The sequence below is a fragment of the Rhineura floridana genome, chromosome 12, assembly GCF_030035675.1.
Source record: "Rhineura floridana isolate rRhiFlo1 chromosome 12, rRhiFlo1.hap2, whole genome shotgun sequence".
NCBI lineage: Eukaryota > Metazoa > Chordata > Lepidosauria > Squamata > Rhineuridae > Rhineura > Rhineura floridana.
In genome coordinates, this window is record NC_084491.1 from 14266449 (window position 1) to 14289277 (window position 22829).

The following is a 22829-nucleotide window of genomic DNA, read 5'->3' on the forward strand; positions in this document are numbered from 1 at the left end:
TCCAGGCTCAAAGTATAACTCACTTAGCAATCATAACAGCTTGCAGAGTCCATTTCTGTTGCCCTATGGGTCACCTCTTTACTACAGGAATATAATTTAAAAGCGTATGAACATCTGCAAATATCAAGGGTTTTGCCAGGCTTGGATTCTAGATCTGATTATGGTTCTGAATCAGGGGTGGGGAACCTTGATCAGCCTGAGGGCTGCATTCTTTCCTAGGGAAACTTCTGGCAGCTGCATGCCAGTGGTGACTAGTGGGACCAGAGGCAGACCAATGAATGTGACTCTTACTTTTGTAGAGTAGGGGACATCCCAGAAACACAAAAGTCAGAGGTTTCTATCTATACCTTGCCCCACATGCACACACACAAACACACACCCCATTCTCCATCCAGGGAAGCAAGAGGCATTGTCACATTCCAGCCAAGCAGGAGCACTTGAGGAGATGAAGCAGGGTCAGTAGGGGATGTGGCCTAGGAAGGAGAAGGGCTTAGGGAGAGTCCTGAGGGCCAGAGAGAGAGGCCTGGAGGGCTGCATTTGGCTCTTGGGTCTGAGGTTCCCCATCCTCAGTTGGATAGAATCCAGCACAGGTAGCACCAGGGGTGGGGGGTGGGGCAAGCAGCCTCCTAGAGAAGGAAATAGTTGCTCCATTGCCCAACCCCCATTGCTGCGTCCTTGTGGTTAATTGAAAGAAAGGGATTTTTTACTTACTAATTATAACTGAATCATAAACTGGAAATTAGCGTCGCAATTCTAGACATGCTTACTTCAAAGTTAACTCCATCAAAATCAGTAAGACTTACTTCAGAGAAAACGCAAGGAATGTGGGGGTTGATTTAAATATACCATTGTTTCTTTTTCAGAAATCTAACCCGTGGCACAATCCTGTCTCCTAGTTTGCCCTGACTGATAGTCCTGACTACCGCCTGGTCCCACAGCTGTTGGCCCACCTCAAGAGGGCTGCCCAGAGCCCTGCCCTGCCACTCCCACCCCCACTATCGCCATCTGTCTCCCAGGAGACAAGGTCATAGGCCTGGTGTTCTCCTCACCTTAGCTTTGGAGTCACTCCTGCCTTGGGCCAGTCACTATCTCTTAGCCTAACCTACCTCATAAGGTTGTTGTGAAAATGAAATAGGATAACTCCTAACCATGCATACCAGAAGCATGGGAAACAAATGACCAGATAAATACTATTTGTTGGTTAAAATTATCCTGTTTCTGCCTCCAGTAGTTGTTATGCCTTGCCAGAGGGTAAAGGTGAAACGTTTTAACTCAGAGGTGGGGACCTCCAGCCTGCAGGCCAAACTTCATCTGCCAGGGCTTCCCACATGGCCTGCTAGGCCGTTAAAACTTTAAATCATGTTTTTCTAAGATTTCTGTGCTCGCTTCTGTGAACTGAATTTCCTTCACGAGTACAAGCCTGGATTTCTCTTTCAACAGAAGCGATGGGGTATGAGTCACAAAAGAGGCTGATTTTCACAACATTGGCCTACGTGACAGCAGCAGCACAAACCTCACAGGAACTTTGGCTCCCAAAACGCTAAAGTGGACTGGGAGAAAAAGCACTGAGCTGCAATGGCAGGCAGCTAAAAAGAAATCCAAGAAAAGACCACTGGAGATATATATAAAGTTTCCAAAAGAGCTTATTTCTCTTCACAAGAAAACAGACATTGTTGCTTGTCATTCCGTCACAACTGTTGAATTCCTCCCTTCTGATTCATAACTGTAATGCCTCTGAAAGGGAAAGGGGTAGCAGGCTAAAAGAGTTGGTTGTTATTTTTCAAACCTACTGTGATTCTGTAAAAAGAAAGGTTGTTAGAAGTAAGTTATGCAATCTTGATACAGTTTGCAATTTAAAAATACCTACACAAAGTCAACAGGAAGAATTAGTCCTGGTGCTGGATTCTGAACATCCTTATTTATTCAGGGTTGTATGCAACTAAGTCTTACTCAAAGAAGACCCATTGAAATTAATGAACCTGAGCTAGTCATGTCTATTAACTTCAATAGGTCTACTCTGAGCAGAACTAGCACTGAATACCAGCCTTTATTTTTAAAATGTATCACCTGCCCTATATCCAGAAGTGGATCTCAGGGTGGCAAAGAAGTTTAAAATTACACATCCATTATAAAACATGGGTCTCATCCACAGCATACATTTAAAGCACATGGCTTTCCCCCCCAAAGACTCCTGGGAACTGCAGCTTGTTAAGGGTGCTGGGAATTGTAGCTCTGTGAGTGATAAAACTACAGTTCCTGAGATTCTTTGGGGGAAGCCATGTGCTTTAAATGTGCTTTACATGTACGGGTATGAATGTGACCATTATCAGCAATATAATAAAATTAAGCAGAACAGAACCATACAACCAACTAAAAATACCATAATCTAAATTGCTTGAGCAAATAAAAAGGGTTTAACCTGGCACCAAAAAGGATACAGTGTCAGCACTAAATGTACCTCCCAGAGAAGGGCATTCCATAGAACTTCCACAAAGGCCCTCTCTTTTGTTCATATGTGATGTACTTCTCTGAATATGGAATATAAAGAAAGGTCACCCTTTTTGACATTTGGTGCCCAGAACAAGTGCTGAGCAGAGTCATATTACTGTGTCTTGGTCATAAGTTTTATCAGTGATATGCAGCCTAGGGTGGGGACCTGTGGACCTCCAGATGTTGTTAGACTACAAGTCCCATCATCCTGGACTATTGGCCATGTTGGCTGAGGCTGATGGGAGCTAGACTCCAGCAACATTTGGAAAGCTACAGGTTCACAACTTTCAATTTCAAAGGAACATTCAGAGGGGAAGCTGTTCTGCAAGCAAAGTAAAAAAAAAAAAAAGGAGGGAAGGGGTAGGCAATCAGGGGCCTGTTGCAAAAGATTTGGGCCTCCTGGGCCATTCCTTAACAACACCCATCTTCCTGACTATCCCCCAAAGATGGAGGTACCCAGAGCAGTTGCCCTGATGAAGACCTCAGGCAATGGGTATGGCAGATTCATGTCTTGAATGCTATAATCTCCAAACATTCTGGACAATTATCTGCTTTCTTCCTGTCTTATATTTGTGTAGTTTAGATACTTGTAAGATTCCAGTTTAAAAGAAAAGAGAAACAGCAGGGTGAAGTTGCTTTTACCACCATCAAGGAATGTGGGGAGTGCCCTCCCTGATGTTCAGGTTAATTACCAAAACCTTTCCTACCATGTAGTTTTACGAATAGCCTTTCCATTTGGTATATTACCTACCCCCATCTCACACAGTTCTCAGTTTGGAACTACTTGGGACCAATATGGAATAGAACCTCTGGTGCACACATTTTTATTAGGAAGCCCAGCAAAGAATTCTTCCACTCACTTGGCAGATCTTAAGCTAAAACTGCAGGTCTGAAATCATTACCATTTAAAATGTACTTCAGGGTAAATACCCAGATGTATTGGTAAAGTACAGGAAGCCCACCTTGTAAAACCTACCAGATTGCACATTATAACTTGAAAAACAAATGTGCTATTAAGAGTTAATAGACAAAGATTTGCAAAAAGAAAAGCACGCTATCTTCCCAGCTACATTGCCTGAGAGTCTATGACTATGTCTGAGAACCCTGCAAAAGGGTGCACTATAACCAGGGCCAGCACCAGACTGCAGGGGGCCCTTGGGCACCAAATTGCAGTGGGCTCTTGAGGGCAGCAAAGCAGCTACATTACTGTTGCCAGTGTTGCTGGTGGGGGCTTAAATAGGTCTGGCTGTATCAGCATGCTAGCCCACTGCGGGTGCATGCCTGTCATATAACCCAAGATGGGTAATGGTAAGCATGCTCACAGACCACACTATCATGGTGACATGGGAAGTGTTGTGGCCAGCAATCACCAGTGGCAGGGGGTGTTGCCAAGGAGGGTGGCTCCTGCTCTGTGATCCACACCAGCATTGAGTCATGGGGCACACACTTTATGACCCAATACTAGCATGGATCCTGGAGCGGGAGCCACACCCGCCCAGCCTCAGCAGCTGCAGCCCTTCTCAGACATAGGGGCCCTCAGTCAGTGCCCAACCTGGCTGCTCACTGGCACCAAGCCTGCCTATTACAGTTGCTATTGTATCTTCTAAAAGCAGAGCCATCAGCTTATGGTTGCCCTCTTAATCCCTCTTAATTTTTTTTCTGGTCAAGCAGTTCAAGCAGCACCACAATATGATATCACACCAGTGGCTAAGCGATCCCACATGTTACTCTCTGTGTGTTTAGAGTAGGGGTGGAATGATCTGTCCATTTCGCTTCTCTCAGTTTCACATTTTTTAAATCTTCAATTTGTTTCTCCACATTTCATGATTTTTTTTAAAAAAATCCTCATAAAATTTATTCAGCATTTTAGTGAGAATTTCTCCTGATAAACACATTTTTGTTTGCAGTTCTGACTCATTGATATATTTTTGCAAGCAATTTCTCCTAATATAATGTGTTTTCGTTTGTTAATTTCACTAATACAATTTTATGCAAACTTTCTCCTAATATATGCATTTTTGTAAACCTTGTTTGGTTGGAGGACTGCATTGCAAAATTTGAATAAGCGAAGTTGAATTTTGAAGGATGGCTGTGTTTTGGTTCTCATATTGCTTCGGAAAGTGCAAATTTGATAAATTCAGCTTTAAATGTGATCTGAATCAAAATTCTCCCCTATATTTCACATAGGGGTATGGAACCTATAGTCTTCCAGATGCTGTTGGACTCCCCAGCCAGTATGGCTAATGATTATGGTCAATATAGTCCAGATTCTGTACCTATGGTATAGATGGAGAAAATGTGGCGATATACAAGAGTTTGGGGGAGAATAATATTGCTATTTTCTTACTACTACACTGGGTTCTTCGTACATCTTAAAGTGAAGATTAGTCACTCATTGCACATCTCATTTATTACAGTTGTATGTTGCTTTTTATCCAAGGAGCTTATTCATTTAATAAATAAAAAATAAATGCCTGCTGGCCCCATCCCACTGTCACATCCTCTGCTGCTGCTGCTGCTGCTGCTCCCTGGGCTGGGGGTCTGAAGTGGGGACCCCCGCTCTACTCACATAGAGGCCTGGTGATCTCTAACCCCTGATTATGAAAGCTTTTATATCGTGTGGGGAACCTATGCATGAAGAGTGACTCCTTGCATCAGACCTTCAGCTCCAAAGCATGGATGACAGAGGGCTGGGGCTGGGGTGGAGCCAGTTAGACCCCATTTGGAACTGTTTACAAGTCTGTAGTACAATGAAAACACTTCCAACGCTATTTGTTCAACCTAAAAGACAGGCACATCCTTGGCTTTTAAAATGGAGCATGACAGACTATCACAGCCCAAGCAAATGACAAGAACATGCAGCAGCTGGAGCACAGAAACTGCCTTTAGCAATGTACAATCAAGGTGAGGCCTGGGAAGCAATTTTTGGCACGAGAAGAGACATGTCACCAGTTTGCCCTTATTCTCATCTATGAAATGCTGGAGGATGACCATGTGCCACTCTCATTCATTTGAGAATGGAGGAAGCCTATCCAGAGTCCAGAGCTTGGAAAAGTTACTTTTTTGAACTACAACTTCCATCAGCCCCAGCCAGCATGGCACTGGCTGGGGCTGATGGGAGTTGTAGTTCAAAAAAGTAACTTTTCCAAGCTCTGATTCCAGATATATAGGAAGTTCACAAGCACTTTAATCTTTTTTTTTTTTAGCTTACTGTTGATTTTCATTATCTTCTGAATGTTTTCTTAAATACTTGTTTTGAATGTCATTTATTGATCATTGTAATGCTTTATTCTCTTTTGGAAACCGCTTGGAGGTTTTATCACAGTTAAGCAGTATATAAATGCTGTTAAATAATAATAATAATAAACAAGATGAAGCACATCAGCTGTGGGGAACCTGTGGTCCTCCAGATGTTGCTGACCTACCACTCGTATCACTCCGGGCCATTGGCCATGCTTGCTGGAGCTAATGGGAGTTGTAGTTCAGCAACATCTAGAGGGCCAAAGGTTCCCCAACCCAGGAGTACATGATTCTCTTCCCCTATTTTATCCTCAGGAAAACCCTTTGACAGTTAGGCTGACAGACAGTGGTTGGCTAAAGGTCACCCAGGGAAGTTTCATGTGTGAGTCCAACATTCTAGTCACCACACCATGCTGACTCTGCAACACATTGTATGGATATCTGGACAATTTGTGTATAAATTTGCAGTGTGGGAAAATGGGCCCAACGTGGTATATCCTTTCTTCCCTTTTCCAGCATCTAACAGTGGCTTTACCCAGCCTATATTTTCTCATGGGGTGTTTCCAATGATCATGCAATAGTCTGGCTAATGAAGTTTCCACCATCTGTCTACTCTGTCCATGGCAGCTTTTCTAGCATGTGCAGGAGCACATGGAAATGAGAGGGGAAACACACACATTTGCCCATAATGGGCTTCTCGCCTCGGCATAAGTGTCTGAAGTTTTGTATCATATGTTGATTTAGCTAGACATGCATTTGGCCTATTTTTCCCACAAGAAGTCATGTAAATAAATACCAACCATGCTGAACACTAAGGTCACTGAATTCAAACATTTGTTCCAAGGATTCTGGAATAAACATTAAAACTCAGCTAAATACAACCCTTAATCTGTAAATGTAGCTAAGTCTTACACAGGGCTGGCTCCAGACATGCCGGGGCCTTTGGACACCAGCTTGCGCCGGGCCCTGGAGTGCACGTGTGTGCTCATACACACGCGCATGCTTGCGCTCACACACTCACCTACCTGTCTCTCATAGGGAGGGAGCTTCTTCTGCCCGTCCCTTGGCTGGCTCCGTCTCGCCTGTCTTTTGTGACTGTGTGGGCTGCTATGTGCACGCAGTGCTGGAATCAATCAAGATGGTGCCGAAGGCTTCAGCCCCTTAGGGAAACCTAAGCTGCCATCTTGGTTAATGGCAGTCCTGTGTGCGCAGCCTGCACAGCCTCAAAAGATAGCAGAGATGGGCAGGCAGAAGAAGGTCCCTCTCTGCAATCCGTGGCAGCTACTCTGCCGTGGATTGCAGAAAAGGAGCGCTACTCCTCTCCCATCCTATTGAGAGGCCCCTCAGGGGCCTTTGTGGCTCCAGGGGCCTCGGCCAGGGCCCGACCTGACTGCTTTTTGGGACCGGCCCTGGTCTTACTCAGAATAAACCCACTGAAATTAATGAACATAAGTTAGTCCTGTCCATTAATTTCAATGGGTTTACTCAAAGTAGGACTAGCATTGAATACCACCCTAAAATAACTATTATCTTTTCTTCTTTGCAATATATTTTCTAATGGTGCTCTTTGAAAACAAGGCAAAGTTCTGGTTCAGCAGAACATCAGAGACAGAAAATCATCAGTTGGACTGGATAAAAGAGACCATAAAAAGAGCCTGCTGGATCAGGCCAATGGCCCACCTAGTCCAGCATTCTGTTGTCACAGTGGCCAACCAGATGCCCAAGGGAAGCCCAAAAGCAAGACCTGTCAATCCACTTTAGCTGCAGCATTGTATGTAGTTGTTTGGACCACCTAAAGCTAAAGCATAAATCTGATCCTTTCAAATGTACTCTGCTGGGAAAGACCCTGCAGCACAAGTGGGAAACGTGTGGTCCTCCAGATGTTGTTGGATTCCTATCAGCCCCAGGAAGCACGGCTTAGTCAGGGATGATGGGAACTGTAGTACAGCAACATCTGGAGGGCCAAAGATTCTACAGCCCTGTCCAACAGCAAACCCTCATTACTAGAAGAGGCCAAAGCACAATGACATTAGCTGTTCTTCATAGCTAATAGAGTGTTTGGTCTCTGCAAAGTGGCAAATGTAACGCCAATATTCAAAAAGGGATCCAGAGGGGATGCCGGAAATTACAGGCCAGTTAGCTTAACTTCTGTCCCTGGAAAACTGGTAGAAAGTATTATTAAAGCTAGATTAACTAAGCACATAGAAGAACAAGCCTTGCTAAAGCAGAGCCAGCATGGCTTCTGCAAGGGAAAGTCCTGTCTCAGTAACCTATTAGAATTCTTTGAGAAAATGTCGACCCAGTGTGCGGCAGCTGTGAAAAAGGCAAATTCCATACTAGCGATAATTAGGAAAGGTATTGAAAATAAAACAGCCGATATCATAATGCCATGGTATAAATCTATGGTGCGGCCGCATTTGGAATACTGTGTACAGTTCTGGTCGCCTCATCTCAAAAAGGATATTATAGAGTTGGAAAAGGTTCAGAAGAGGGCAACCAGAATGATCAAGGGGATGGAGTGACTCCCTTACGAGGAAAGGTTGCAGCATTTGGGGCTTTTTAGTTTAGAGAAAAGGCGGGTCAGAGGAGACATGATAGAAGTGTATAAAATTATGCATGGCATTGAGAAAGTGGATAGAGAAAAGTTCTTCTCCCTCCCTCATAATACTAGAACTCGTGGACATTCAAAGAAGCTGAATGTTGGAAGATTCAGGACAGACAAAAGGAAGTACTTCTTTACTCAGCACATAGTTAAACTATGGAATTTGCTCCCACAAGATGCAGTAATGGCCACCAGCTTGGATGGCTTTAAAACAAGATTAGACAAATTCATGGAGGACAGGGCTATCAATGGCTACTAGCCGTGATGGCTGTGCTGTGCCACCCTAGTCAGAGGCAGCATGCTTCTGAAAACCAGTTGCCGGAAGCCTCAGGAGGGGAGAGTGTTCTTGCACTCGGGTCCTGCTTGCGGGCTTCCCCCAGGCACCTGGTTGGCCACTGTGAGAACAGGATGCTGGACTAGATGGGCCACTGGCCTGATCCAGCAGGCTCTTCTTATGTTCTTATGTTCTTATGGTTGCTGAGCCATTCATTACCCTGCCTTCTGCTCCTTCTGTCCACTGCCTTCATCTGAGCAGCACAAGTGTTGCTATGCAGCAGATCCACACCCTACATTTAAAGCACATGACTTTCCCCAAAGACTAATGGGAATTGTAGTTTGTTAAAGGTGCTAGGAAATGTAGCTCTGTGAGGGGGAAACTACAGTTCCCAGTATTCTTTGGGGGAAGTCAAGTGCTTCCACTATGTGTTGGATGTGATGTAAATGTATGGTGTGGTTGCTGAAACTATGGTCAGGTGGTCTTGGTTTCTGTGCCAAACCACCACACCTCCTGTTTTAACACCTGAATTGTGCAGAATAGAGACATGAACAAAAAACTGCAGGCAATACCATCATAGCTAGTTGGGTCCCTCGAATGACATAAATGGACACTTGGAGATGTTTTTGTCAGAACGAAAAAAATCCAGTAGCACTGAAAAATACTTCAGGATTATTACCATGCTAGCAACCTTCCATGTTACTCAGATATTGCTTTTCTGCAATTAGGTGGAAGAAGAATTAAAACAAAGTTGTACACGGCATTTAATCCAGTGATGACTAACATCCTTTTATAATGTTTATTAACTGAAACATCAATTAAAAGTTTTCTTTCTGCAAGTTCTGCTTATTTTATTACTTCCTGGTCAGTGCAACTCGAGGATTAGTTATTAACTACCATTTAATATGCCCACTTTTGTTATCTGCTGGGACAGGGAAGGCTTTGATTACTGGCTTCCTCTCATTTTTTTTTCTTTTATGGGGGGAACAAAAGCTGGACTGAACAGGAGGCACATGCACAAATAATGTATGGACTGAAAGGAGGAAGCTTTCAATTATAAGCACAGTAACCCCGAAAACTTCAATAATGTTTTGCTTCTCCACACTAGACAGGACATTGCTGCAAATGCAATGTGTGACTGTAAACAACAACAACCCCCCCAAGATTCAGGTCTGAAAAAATAAATGAGGACAACAGATAAAACACTGGAATGGAACAATCTAGCAAAAACATTGTCTAAATACTCTGTAAAAAAATGAGTATTCAGAGGACAGCATTTCCAGAGACAAAGTTAGTGTGAGAGCAACTCTAATCTCCCCACTTTATAAACATGGCAAGGTCATGCACTAACAATCATAGCTAATTACATCACTTTTCAATCGGCCCTGAAAATGACTTGCCAACAGGCACTGCAAGTATTGATGTAAAAGCAAAGAATACCACTCTAGGAATTCTCCCCTGCTTCTGTGGCACTCCAAGTTTCTAATACAAAAAGGAAGGCTTGTGCACTGCCTTCTCCTCTACTCCTCTTTTGTTCTCATTTTCATTCTGTGTTGGCTGAAAACACATATGACCAATTTCTTCAGCAATATATCATAGCTTTTATCCTCAGAGGATATTTTAATCCCCTAATGGTTTTACCAGGTCAACACAATTGAACATTTTAAGATCTGCCAGAAAAGCTGACTTAAGTCTTTGTTCCATTTTCTTTCCTGCTTCCCTCCTAAAGTCTTGCACACCCTTAACACAAAACAGCCCAGCAGAAATGCTTGTGCAATATTACACAGGCTAAAACAACTGTTGAAAAGATATCAAAGGAGTGTTTTACCAGACTAAAGACTGTTCTTCATCCTGGAAAACTGTGTGTGTGCGTGCATTAAGAAAATGGGCAGCAAATTTTAAACTATTTAACATTATTAGGTCTGCATTATTTAGCTGATTAATCAGTTAAGCTTCATGTAAACAATATGATTGCCTAAAAAGTAGAAGCAGATTTTTTTTAAAAAAAATGCATGTACTTATAAGAACAGGAAAGGCTGTGAATTAGTGAACGGCGGTGGCTCAGTTGTACAGCATATGCTTTATATGAAAAACGTCCCAGGTTCAATCCCTCACATCTCTAGGTAGAACTTAGAGAGAAACCCTGGAGAGCCGCTGCCAGTTAGTATAGACAATACTGAGCTAGATGGACCGATGGTCTGACTCAGTGTAAGACAGCTGCCTATGGTTTCCTGTGCTCCTGAACTGCAAATGGAAAGAGCTATTCCATTCTGTGTGTGAGACAAAGGCCAGTGGTTCTTCTGAAACCTGCTGTAATATATGTGCATATGCTTTTCTCTTATATAGTTTTTAGCATATGCAAATCTGTAAAGATTTAATTGAGATAATCAATTAACTAACAGTGCAGTCCCCATGCCTGTCTGCTCAGACTGTCCCACTGGCTTCATTGGGACTTACTCCTAGGGAATTGGGTTCAGGATTGCAGCCTCAAGCTCATACAATTAATCAAGTACCATTTCTTCAAATTAGATGTCAGTCTCTCTATTACTATATTATTAAATGTGTTGGGGGGTCATTTAGATTGTCAACCAGCAATGGGTTAAAAGAACCATTGCATATGTTTTTTTAAAAGAAACAAATAATACACTGAAGAATTGCCAATTGCCCTTGGTGAGTTTAGATAATTCCCTTCAATTTTTACTGTTTTTAATGGCATTTAAATTGAGAGCCCCTTATGACAATGTTTAAGTAAAAGCAAAGATAGCTGTCACATTTCATTGGAACTGGGCTAATGGAAAAAACAGTACTCTCATAAAGCCAAAGGAAATAAAAGACAAACTTGACTTGATAGCTAGAACAGGTTCTATTCAACTTTCCTTTATCATATTTTATGTGCTTGCACCAAACAGGGAACGATTGGATAGGTTTGCATCTTGATTTCCAGCGTCTTGATTTACCAACTGCAAAATGGGCAGATACTCCACAGGCAAAGAGTTATTTTTCATGGAAATGCAACAGTGGGGGAAATGCAACACGTTTTGCCTACTGAATTTCTGCCAATCCTGCAGCTGTGAAAGAGACTATCCTAGCCAGAAAACAAAAGACGGCTGCCATATAATTGACTTTTACAGACCTCACAGTTTCCTCAACTGGATAAACTTGATCAGGTCCTATGTTCTCCCAGCAACCAGTGCCCCAGCAGAACCCATCATTAACACCTGCTATGGTCTCTCTTTAAAACCAAACACCCATACCAGTTCAAGGAGACTGCCACCTTTGTTTTCAAGTTGGCTGCCATTTTTTTTGTGCTGGCAGCCATGTTTTTTTAAATTACAATGCCATGGAAGTCACTCAACCTGTGGGAGATTGTGGGAGGACAAAGATGGCCTCTGCCTCAACTTGCTGGTGTCACAAAGGTAAGCCCCCTCCCCAGGGCCCTACAAACACAACTGGGGCTCACCATTGTAGGAGGGGAACCACATGTAACACTTTGTTGAGGGCTCCCTCAACTTATGTCTAGACACCTTATGTCTAGGCACTATCACATCCACAGAACTTGGAAGTAACTCGTTACAAATAACAAGTTACTTGTAATTTATTACTTTTTAAAGTAACGAGTGGGTAACTTCATTACATTTTGCTAGTAATAGGCCGACTTGTAATTTCCTTACTTTTCAGCAGCAATGGTAACGTTTCCAGTGTTACTTTTAAGTGTTACTTGAGGGGGGGAGCAGGGGAAGTGTTCTGCTCCAATTGGTGGACGAAAGACATGTGCCTCAAACTGGGCTTCTGTGCAGCATCGCTCTTCCCCCGTGCTCTGTGTTAGGAGGCATGAGGGAGGAAGTGGAGAGCCAAACTGCGCTGGAGGGCAAGGATGAAGGAGAAGGCAGCAGCAGAAGAATGGAGCTGAAGAGCTGTGGAGGTGAGTGACAATGTGTGTGTGTTACCCTTTCCGGCCCACTTATCCTGCCACCCCCCGCTCATCCTACCGCCCCCACTCATTCTGCCGCCCCTCCACCCCCACTCTGCCACCCCCCGCTCATCCTGCCGCCCCCCGTTCATCCTGCTGCCCCTGCTCATCCTGCCGCCCCTGCTCATCCTGCCGCCCCTGCTCATCCTGCCACCTGCCCCCCACTCACCCACCCCCGTTCACCCATCCCCACTCATCCTGCTGCCCTCTGCCTGCTCACCCTCCTCCCCGCTTGTCCTGCCGCCGCCCCCTGTCTCTCACACACACAAAAGAGTTCACATATCCCTCTCTCTCAGCCCAGGTGCATCTCTTCCTCTCAGACCACACATACATATACTCTCACCCTCTCTCAGACTATTTGTCCATCCAACCAAGTACTGGCCACAGTTTAGTGTGATATGAATGGGCAGGAATGAGCCACAGCAGACCTTTGCCTTGCACACTCACCCTGTTCATACAGTCAGGAGGAGTTTAGCAGCTTTTGTTTCCACTACTGAGTAACCACAGATAACCCTCCTAACTGCACAGAAAGAGAAAAGGACAGAGCATGTTAAGACCAAGGCTCACTGTGTCTTGTTCCTGTTCATTCATGTCATGCTGAAGTAAGATTTAGCATGATGTGGAAACACAGTCATTTTCTACTCCAACTGGCAGCACCTCTCTAGGGTCTGAGGTAAAGGTATGCCCATCACCTGCTACCTGGCCCTTTTAACTGCAGATGCTGGGGATTGAAGTGGAGACCTTCTGAATGCAAAACATGTGCTCTTCCCATTGAGCTATGGTCTCTCTCCTTAACATATTCACATTCTCAGACTTTTCTCAGACTTTTGCTTGGGGTATCCCATTCTTCTGTGTAAATTTTCCCATGGGCCTGGACAGCCATAGTCATTTAGTGTTCATCCAAGAAGCCAAAGAATCCAAGGAATTTTTCATTTAGTCCGTTTAAGTATGTACTTAAGAGTCTCATCTAACACAATCTCATATGTGACATAATGGCTCACGTCAGTGGCAGCTGCTATCGTCATTGGGTTACATATACATCGTAACCTTTGGACACAGAATTCTCCTCACTCTTCCATTCTATACTCATACCTCACATTCATAACATTTTTTCTGGCAGTAGTTATAGGAGTGTTATGGGCATATAAGCCACAGGGAATTACAGTTGTGAATAGCAGCAGCAGCAGCAGCACTAAATTTGTCCATCTGTTGTCTCAGACACTGGTCATAGCAACTTTTAACAAAATACAGAATGGATAAAAAAAATTCAGGAAATGCAAAGTAATAATAATAATTCCATAACAGGATAAAAAATAAATAAGAAAATCAAGGAAATACACTGGATAATGATACATTATCATTCTACAGCAAGCACATATTTTTGCAGTCAAAGCCAAGTTTGGATAATTGGTAAGGACAAGGCTGTGATCACACAAGGATAAGTATCCTATGAAAGTGCAGAGATAAGGGTGGATGGATCTGTTAATTTCAGTTCCCTCATTTTCCAATCTTAAATTAAGTTCTCATTTCTGCAGCAATTTGCATTTCAGCATTTTAGTATGAATTTCTCCTAATAAACACATTTTTGTATGCAGGTTGGATTAATGTACACATTTTTGCAAGCAATTTCTCTAATGCACGTTTGTATACTATTTTCACGAATATGTTCACTTTTTGCACTCTTTCCCCTAATATATGCATTTTTGTATACATTGGTTGGATAACTGCATTGCAAAATTCAGATAAGTGCCAATTTTGAAGGTTGGCTTTGTTTTGGTTCTCATATTGTTTCAGAAAGTACAAATTTGATAAATTTGGCTTTAAATGCAAACTGAATTGAATCTCTCTCCCATCCCTATGCAGAGAACATTCAGTCATTTTGTACACACATACACACACACACGCACATGGTTCATGTAAATAAAGTTGAAAGGAACTGATGGAAGTTTGTATTGTTCAAAAACCCTGCAGCTACTGACTGTGAAAGTTCTAGCTTTAGTTGACTGAAAGGGGTCCTCCCTCTCTAGCCATCGGTTCATTTGGTGAGGTGTTATGGAATGTATTAGGAACATTCCAACTGCTCAGAAGTTTAAAAAAGAAATTCTCAGCATACAAAGCCTCAGGATACATGGGGTGGTGGTGGTAGGAAGCAGCACAGAGAAGGGAGGGGACAGCCTGAAAGGCAGAAAAGCATAACACTTAAACACGCAAATGGGTATCTCTATGCATGAGAGAATGATGGGTGAATAGAGTTTGGGAGTGCAGTGAACACGTGTGTGTGCAGTCACCTCAAGACTGTCAATATTTTGTGGGAGGGATTCCAGTGCATATCAGAAATGTTGGTTTGTGCAATTGAAGCAGGTCAAAGTGCTCTGTTGCCCTGGTACAACAAATCCACATTAATCAAAAGAAAACACAGACTGTTGGGGGATAGAAAAGTGACATGGAAATGCACCCATCACAGAGCTACAATTTTCAGCACCCTTAACAAACTACAGTTCCCTGGATTCTTTCACGGAAGTCATGTCCTTTAAATGTGTTTTAAATGTATGGTGTGTGTACAGCCACAAACACACAATTTGACCATCAGAAGGTCCTATAAACTCTGCTCATTATCGCTCATTACCATGGACAATACTGAACTGTGAGTCTTATGCCAAGTTTGAATCCAGCAGCACTTCTCTGGCTGCAATAATTTGGCAGAAGAGTTCAGAAAGACTGAACTGAGCACTCTCATTCTTGTAGATGGTAATCTTGGTAGCTGCTTTGACATTCTTATATAAATGAGAAGACAAAGCTGCCTTGAGGCATGAGATCAAGGCGCTGATGCTGTGCTAATTATCTAAGATTTAATACCTTGATGTATTCTTATTTCCAGCCTTAGATAATTAGCAGACCTTTGAATTCTTGATTGCTCACCTCACAACTGGAGGCAGCAACTTGATCTTCCCATTTCTATATATATAGAAATATATATAGTATATATATGGTATTTAGCAGCTGATGAAGGCAGAAGATAAAAACCTCTGTTTGGTTAATCACAATTACGTTTATATATATATAATATAATAGATTATTAACACCACAGTGCTCTGGATAGACTTAACTGTCACAAGGCACAGCTCAGTATCATACCCACAAACGATGTTTCATTATGCGTTCCAGTTAGAGGTGAGATAAGGATTGCCAAAACAATAATTTTGGCAATCATCATGCTGGAAAAGGAGTGAATTTTGGTTCCTGAAGAGGGTGGCAAAATTAGCAGAAAAGGCGGTGGGGATGTAAGGGCTCTTCCTTTCCTCTCTGACAACAGCAAATGTAGCATTTTGCCTTCAGTGGCCGCCTATGCACCTATATTTTCTTTCCTCCAATCTGCTGAGATGTAACAGTGTTCTGGTGTTTTATGTGTGTATGTGTGCATGATAGGGATGTGCTAGAATTTCCAGATGTAGCATTGAATTTTTCATTAATTCACTTATTTGCTAGAGTTGCAGATGGGAGTTTTATTTAGTGATTTTCCACGGCTATTTTTGGAATGGTTTTTTTTTTAAAATCTGCTTTTAAAATATTGATATTAATATCAATATTTTCATTGATATTTCCTTCAATTTATTGATATGTCCTTGCAAAAGATCAATATTAATATCAGTATTTTTTTCAGAGGGAAAAACCCATTTGGTAAAAGCAGTGGCTTGTGGACAAAGAATGAACTCGAATCAATACCAGTCTGTTAGGTCATCACACAGCTTTCAAAGCAGCACTGGCCAATGGATCCCATCCCTAGCAGGGGGTGGGGAAGGAAAATGGTTGCTCCTACAAAAAGGATGGCTGTTGCCAGTGGGGCCCACCACCTTTTTTGTGGTCGCAAACATTCCTCCCCCTGCCATGATTCACCAGAATGTTAATGTACCAGAAATGGAGAAGAAAATGGTGGCTCACAGACCCCTGGAGACTAGAATGTTGCTTTTGATTCTGACAAAAATTAAAGAAAAAGGAAGACCCTGCACTCACTGCTAAAATATCTGGAATTTCTTACACACACACTCAGGAAAATTGCAACCCTAACCCACTGCCTGCGACTCCAGCCATGAAATTTCAGCCCTAGACTTGCTGCTATTATGTTGTGAATGTGTACCTAATATTGGAGCACATCCTCCCAATGCCCCTGTTTGCCTGGTAGGACATGAGAGTGCTTCTAGAGCAGCCTTTCCCAACTAGTGGGCCACCAGATGTTGTTGGACCACAACTCCCATCAGCCTCAGCCAGCATTGCCAATGGTCAGGAAAGATGGGAATTGTGGTCCAACAACATCTGGTGGCCCACTAGTTGGGAAAGGCTGCTCTAGACAGAGGCTTTTGCAACAGACAAGTCAACAAATAGGGATGGGTGAATCCATCAATTTCAGTTTCTCTCCATTTCTCATTTTTCCATTCTTAAGTTTTCTACATTTCCACATCAGTTTGCATTTTTTTTAAAAGTCCTCATTAAAAGTCATCAGAACTTTACCACAAATTTCTCTTAACATTCTTATCTTTATATGCAATTTTGCCTAATATACACATTTTTGCAAATTTTTCCTTGATACAATGCATTTTTGTATGTTATTTTCAACTATATATGCAGTGTTATACACACATTACATTCATTTTTATATATATTACTGCCTGGAGAACTGATGCTGAGCATCTTGATGTTTAGGTGACTTTTTTTTTTAATGTTTTTAAAGATGTTTTGTTTTAATGTATTTTAAAGTCTGTTTTTATGATGTTTTAAGGTGTTTTTGGTGCTTCTGTTTGCTGCCCTGGGCTCCTGCTGGGAGGAAAGGCAGGATATAAATCAAATAATAAATAAATAATAAATAATAAATAAAATAATACTGAACACATTTTTGTTGAAGAGGCCCAGTTATTTGTGGAATATTAACTGAACACATTTTAGAAAGGGTTTTATTGCTTTTAGAGTCTGTATCTTATTATTTCATCTTGTTGAACACTGATGGCTTCAGGTTGTGAAGCAGTTCATAAATCTGTAAAATAAATAAATAAACCTTTCCTTGTGGGCTTGGGATTACATCCAATTCAGAGTAGACCCAGAGAAGTTAATGATCATGATTAGGCTCATTAATTTGAATGGCTGTACTGTGAGTGGAGGCTGGTGGCTCTATTATTTTATTTATGTATTTATTAAATTTATATCCTGCCCTTCCTCGCAGTAGGACCCCAGGGCGGCAAACAAAAACACTAAAAACACTCTAAAACATCATAAAAAAACTTTAAAATATATTAAAACAAAACATCTTTAAAAACATCTTTTTTTAAAAAAAGCTTTGAAAACATCTTAAAAAGCAATTCCAACACAGATGCAGACTGGGATAAGATCTCTCCTTAAAAGGCTTGTTGAGAGAGGAAGGTCTTCAGTAGGTGCTGAAAAGATAACAGAGATGGCATCTGTCTAATATTTAAGGGGAGAGAATTCCAAAGTATCAGTACTACAAGGCTAAAGATCCACTTCCTATGTTGTGCAGAGCAGACCTCCTGAAAAGATGGGATATATCTGCAGGAGGCCCTCAAATGCAGATGTCCATTGGCAATGGGATATGTTCTGGGTTTTAGTGAGAACTTTCAAAGTGCTGTCCAAGGAATTGTGATTTACCCCCCTACCATTCCCAGCACCCTTAAACTACAGCTCCTAGGATTCTTTGGGCGAAGTGCTTTCAAAGTATGGTGCACATGCAACCATTGTTGAACTTCAGTTCCCATCAGCCCCAGACACCATGGTCCGTAGTCAGGAATGATGGAAGCTATAGTCCAGCAACATCTGGAAGGCCACAGGTTTCCCACCTCTGGGCTACAGTAATAGATTAAAAACATCTTGATCAACTAAAAATATATCCCCTAGCTATTCAGGCGTCAGATGTTTCAAATAACATGTTTTGAATACAATTATCTATAAATGTTATCGCCCTGGGCTCCTGCTGGGAGGAAGGGCTGGATAGAAATAAAATAATAAATAAATAAATAAAATGTTGGACCCAAGATCTAGGTCCAACATTACACTTGCACCTGACTGATAAATCTGCCCGCAGCTGGGACTGTGCTAAAATTCAGAGCCATTCTGTTTACACAGTGGTTTGATATATTTAGTAGCCAGACCTATATTAAGCAGAAAAGGGAAAAGTCAACAACAAATATTTTTTAAAGGAATGTCTGGGGGGAATTTTTAAAAGAAGTCTCCTCTGTCTGCATGTTTGTTTGTTTGTTTGATTATAGCAGGGTCCTATTTCCTACACTGGACAACATGGCAAAGTGGTAATGAGAATGTTTTAAACTATGCTTACCAGGCAATACCGGGGGGTAACACAAGCTGTGTGAAAAAGGTTGTGTCCTAATTCAGGCCATAGAATCATAGAATCATAGAGTTGGAAGGGGCCTATAAGGCCATCATGTCCAACCCCCTGCTCAGTGCAGAAATCCAAATCAAAGCATTCCCGAACGATGGCTGTCCAGCTGCCTCTTGAAGGCCTCCAGTGTCGGAGAGCCCACTACCTCTCTAGGTAATTGATTCCATTGTCGTATGGCTCCAACACTTAGGAAGTTTTTCCTGATGTCCAGTCGAAATCTGGCTTCCTGCAACTTGAGCCCATTATTCTGTGTCCTGCACTCTGGGATGATTGAGAAGAGGCCAATATACAAACTCTGGTAAATAATTTCCAATGGGACTGTTGGATCTTGCAGATTATTCACAATTTAAGTTGCTGCTTAGCACTTTTTAATTTTTTTAAAAAAGTAGATCGAGGCTGCAATTTATATTTCCTGAGAAAAATTCCCTCTGAACTCAATGGGTTGTATCCAACACTAGTCATAGAGTAGACCCACTGAAATTAATAGCCATGACTAATGTAGGTCCATTATTTTCAGTGGACTTAGTCTGAAGTCAGTTGGATACAACTCAATGGGCTTACTTCTGAGTAGACCTATATAGCATTGCATTCTAAATATTTAAATATTCAACTAAACATTTCAGTTTTTGAAATAAAATAAACATTATTGCATTTATATCCCTCTTTTCCTCCAAGGAGCTCAAGCAGGGGTACATGGTCACTCCCTCCCCATTTTATCCTCACAACAACCCTGTGAGGTAGGTGACTAGCCCAAGGTCACCCAGTGAGCTTCATGGCCAAATAGGGATTTGAACCCTGGTCTCTCAGGTCATGGTCCAACAGTATAACCATTTTGCCACACTGGCTCTTCACTCTCCAGTTCTATAACATGTTATAGTCTAGGCTATTGCAACATGTAGAGGCTCCTGAATCTGAGAAAAGCAGTGAAGGAAACTGATCCCACTATTCATTCCCACTAGCATTGAGGGAGAAATTCAGAAATTTTAATGGGAACCTGCCCCTACCTAATTCACACTTCCTGAAACAATATGCAAACCTAAGGGCAGTTATCATTCCCATTCAAACCTACCTAATTCACAGTTCTTGAAATGCTATGTGAATTGAAACATAGGCACCCTTCAAATTTTGCACTTCTCCAAATTTTGAGATACAGTTCTTCAACCCCCAAAATGTGTAAAAAAAATGTATTCATTAGAAGAAAGAGTGCATAGATATATTAGTGAAAACAGCATACAAAAAGCATTATATTAGGGATCATTGCTTGCAAAAAAAATGGTTTATTTAGAGAAATGTGCCCAATGGGGGCGTATTCAATGCTAGTCCTACTTAGCATAGACCCATGGAAATTAATGAACATGACTAACTTAGTTTCACTAATTTCAGTGGGTCTACTCTGAGCAGAACTTCACTGAATACAACCCAAAATATTGGCAATTTTTTGTGATTTTTTTTGGTAAAGATTGCAAATAGATGTGAAAGTTATGATGAGGAAATAGAGAGACAATGAATTTGACATATTTGACCAACCCTACTCCCAAGGGAGTAGCATCACATGGGGGATAAGTGCACTAAATTCTGACCCCTTCATCCTTGTCTTCCCTCGATGAGTTGAACATCTGATTCAGGAATTTTTCTGTACTTCTAGAAGCTCCCTATGCAATTTAGAGCCTTGATTTTCCACATTTCTGGTCTGTGACCTCTAATGGTAGAGAGGAATAATCCTTCACACTCTGAATTGTGGACAACTCTCTCACTACCCAAAGTGATTGGATGGGTGTCAAGCCAGTATTTAATGCTCGCTTCTCACTTCTCACTCAATTTAGTTCTCACTTCAAGCACCTTTCCCATTGTCCATCAAGATCCTTTCATAGAATCAGAGAATCAGAGAATATTAGAGTTGGAAGGGGCTTATAAGGCCATCAAGTTCAACCCCCTGCTCAGTGCAGAAATCCAAATCAAAGCATTCCCGAACGATGGCTGTCCAGCTGACTCTTGAAGGCCTCCAGTGTCGGAGAGCCCACTATCTCTCTAGGTAATTGGTTCCATTGTCATACGGCTCTAACAGGAAGTTTTTCCTGACGTTCAGTCGAAATCTGGCTTCCTGCAACTTGAGCCCATTATTTCGTGTCCTGCACTCTGGGATGATCAAGAAGAGATCCTGGCCCTCCTCTGTGTGACAGCCTTTCATGTACTTGAAGAGTGCTATCATATCTCCACTCAGTCTTCTCTTCTCCAGGCTAAACATGCCCAGTTATTTCTGTCTCTCCTCATAGGGCTTTTTTTCCAGTCCCCTGATCATCCTTGTTGCCCTCCTCCGAAACTGTTCCAGTTTGTCTGCATCCTTCTTGAAGTGCAGAGACCAGAACTGGACGCAGTACTCAAGATGAGGCCTAACCAGTGCTGAATAGAGGGGAACTAATACGTCACGTGATTTGGAAACTATACTTCTGTTAATGCAGCCTAATATAGCATTTGCCTTTTTTGCAGCCACATCACACTTTTGGCTCATATTCAGCTTGTGATCAATGACAATTCCAAGATCTTTCTCACATGTCGTATTGTTGAGCCAAGTATCCCCCGTCTTATAACTGTGCATTTGGTTTCTTTTTCCTAAGTGTAGAACTTTGCATTTATCCCTCTTGAATTTCATTCTGTTGTTTTCAGCCTAATGCTCCAGCCTATCAAGGTTTCTTTGAATTTTGTTTCTGTCTTCCATGGTATTAGCTGTGCCTCCCAATTTTGTATCAACTGCAAATCTGATAGGCATGCTCTGTACCTCCTCATCCAAGTTGTTAATAAAAATGTTGAAGAGCACTGGGCCCAGGACCGAGCCCTGTGGTACCCCACTCATTACTTTCACCCAGTTTGAGAAGGAACCATTGATAAGCACTCTTTGAGTATGATTCTGGAGCCAATTGTGGATCCACCTGATAGTTGTTCTATTCGGCTGACATTTAGCTAGCTTGCTAATCAGAATATCATGGGGCACTTTGTCAAAAGCTTTGCTGAAGTCGAGATATATTATATCCACAGCTTTCCCACAGTGTACAAGGGAGGTTACCCAATCAAAAAACAAGATAAGATTAGTTTGGCAGGATTTCTTCTTCATAAATCCATGTTGGCTCCTAGTAATCACTGCATTGTTTTCAAGGTGCTTACGGATTGACTGCTTTATAATCTGCTCCAGAGTTTTTCCAGGGATTGATGTTAGGCTGACTGGTCTGTAGTTCCCCGGTTCCTCCTTCTTGCCCTTTTTGAAGATAGGGACAACATTAGCTCTCTGTCATGTCCCCTTCGGATGAGTCCTCAGCGGAGGAGGAGGAAGAAGAATGGAGGGCAGCAGCAGCTGACCCAGGAGAAGGAACAAGCAGAATCCCCGAGAATGCAGCTCTTCCGCAGCTGGAGTGTCCAGGACACAGCTGAAGCCCCTCAGTCAGATTCAGGGAGTGAACAGGAGGCTCCCCTCCCCCCTGCAGAGCGAAGATGCCAGCATGTATTGCAACAATGCTGTTGCTCCAGCCATTTAAGAAAACACACTGATTACCTGCACCTGTCCTAGAGAGTGGGGTTTAAAAGGCAGTTCTTAACTGCAGCTAGCTGCTGACTACAACGTCGGTCATGGACTCTGTGTGAGACACAGCTTCCAGAACCCAGACCCTTGGACTGAACTCTTGCTTCACTGGACTTGGATTTCCCTGACTACTCTTTCTGAACACTGTCTTAGTACGTTGCTCAGAAACTCTCCTCTGACCTTCCCATGGCCTGTTCCTGTTATCTGCCTAGCCTTGGCAGATTTATGACCTGGCTAACTGCCAGCTAATTAGCTTACGATCCAGCTATCACCCCTCGGAAG

General features: G+C 42.3%; 1 protein-coding gene across 1 annotated transcript in view; it reads right to left on the reverse strand.

Annotated features, from left to right (window-relative positions):
* Positions 1-22829, reverse strand: part of LOXL2 (lysyl oxidase like 2) — a 124892-nt gene that overhangs the window by 63259 nt on the left and 38804 nt on the right. The window lies entirely within an intron of this gene.